Raw genomic sequence first — 2,169 nt, forward strand, 5'->3', positions numbered from 1 at the left:
ATTCTCTGTCCAGCTAGGATGGAACAAAGGAGGAGAATGTGTAGAAACATTGGAATGTATGGTTAATTATAAAACTCAGGCCACTGAGGCTCTCCTCAATATCTTTTATCAGTTACTGACTTTATGGATCCTGACAGTAAGGCATCTGGAAACCCTATAGACTATGAGACTTCCCTTTAGGAACCAGAATACCTGTATGGTCTCTGCCCTAGAGGAATCTTCTCTTTCTTGATGGTCATCACAGGGGAATTGAGGTTTCTAGTAGGATAACGGAAAGATAACTAGGAACGAGGAAGTGAAGGATCAGAGGAGTGAGAGGGAGAGATGCAGGATACACCCCCACTACTGCAGCTCATCAACAGAAAGCTTTGTTCCTCAGCCACTTCATCTCTCTATGTTCTAACAAAGACAGGAGCAGTTGTTTGTCACATGCATCTCATGCGACAAAAGACAGACTGATTTAATGTTAAGGAGTGTGTGGTAATGCATTTAGACCCTATGAAGCCAAGGAGGACTTGTTTAATTTCCACCAGTCTGAGTCCCTTTCTCATCAATGAGAGCTGGTAAGGACAAAGCTGTGTCCTTTATTAATGAAAATTTCTTCTGTTCTCACAGATTTCCAAAGTTGAGAATGCTGGCTAGAAATGACTCATTAGTGACTGAATTTATTCTTGCTGGATTAACAGACCGTCCAGAGCTCCAGAAACCCCTCTTTTACCTATTTCTAATGATCTACATTGCCACCATGGTGGGCGACCTTGGCTTGATCACTCATTGGTCTAAATTCTCACCTCCACAACCCCATGTACTATTTCCTCTTCAACCTATCCTTCATTGATCTCTGTTACTCTTCTGTTTTCACTCCCAAGATGCTGATGAACTTTGTATCAAAGAAGAATATCATCTCCTATGTTGGGTGCATGACTCAGCTCTTCTTCTTTCTCTTTTTTGTCATCTCTGAATGCTATATGTTGACCTCAATGGCTTATGATCGCTATGTGGCCATTTGTAATCCATTGATGTATAAGGTCACCATGTCCCATCAGGTCTGTTTTGTGCTAACTTTTGCTGCATATTTGATGGGATTTGCTGGAGCCATTGCCCACACAGGGTGCATGCTTAGATTAACCTTCTGCAACATTAATATCATCAACCATTACTTGTGTGACATCCTCCCACTCCTCCGACTCTCTTGCACCAGCACCTATGTCAATGAGATAGTAGTTCTCATTGTTGTGGGTATTAATATCACGGTACCCAGTTTTACCATCCTAATTTCTTACATCTTTATCATCACTAGCATTCTTCATATCAAATCCACCGAAGGAAGATCAAAAGCCTTCAGTACCTGTAGTTCCCACATCATTGTCCTTTCTTTTTTTTTTGGATCAGCAGCTTTCATGTATCTTAAATATTCTTCTCCTGCATCTATGGAGCAGGAAAAAGTTTCTTCTGTTTTCTATACGAATGTGGGGCCCATGGTCAATCCTTTGATCTACAGTTTGAGGAACAAGGATATCAGAGTTGCACTGCGGGGATCCCTGATTAAAATTCAGAGGAGAAACACGTTCTGACTATAAGGAGCACTAACGTAAAGACATTCAATTTTTCGTTTAATTTTATTGGTGTTTTTCAATGTGAGATTTGCCCATAACCATATTGCTTCTACAGATCATGATATGTGTGGTGTAAATGACTGTCTTATATTTCCCTTATAGCTAACCTTGTCTCTTTTTTCACTTGTCTATCTCCTTCACCTTGTACAAGTTTACTACATAACTAATAGCATTTTTCTAAAAAGGAACATATGCACTTATATTTTTCATTATTTTTTAAAACTCTTTTTGTCTCTACAGCTATCCTAATCTGGATAAGTATGGTGCATTTGATAAGTACACCAAGTTAAAATTAGAGCTTTTGGATCTAGTTGCAGAAGTATATAACACACAGAAGAATTCTCTTCCTGACAATATTGTTACTGGTACATATAGACAGCAAAATTCAAAGAAATGTCTACATAGCAAATTGTATATGTACCTTAAAGTAGGACCAGATCCCCTGATGTTATCCCTTTGTTCTATTTTTCTTAACACTTTTCCTTTTATTATTCTGACTTTTCTTGTTCCCTTTGAGAATGGCAAAATCTGTGCCACGTGCCACCTGCTTTTG

At 39.0% G+C, this 2,169-nt stretch overlaps 1 pseudogene; it reads left to right on the plus strand.

The window, feature by feature from the left end:
* Window positions 1–608: 608 nt before the first annotated feature.
* LOC131407837 (olfactory receptor 8B3-like) lies at window positions 609–1,574 on the plus strand (annotated as a pseudogene).
* The last annotated feature ends 595 nt before the right edge of the window (window positions 1,575–2,169 follow it).

The sequence above is a fragment of the Diceros bicornis genome, chromosome 7 (assembly GCF_020826845.1).
Source record: "Diceros bicornis minor isolate mBicDic1 chromosome 7, mDicBic1.mat.cur, whole genome shotgun sequence".
Lineage (NCBI taxonomy): Eukaryota > Metazoa > Chordata > Mammalia > Perissodactyla > Rhinocerotidae > Diceros > Diceros bicornis.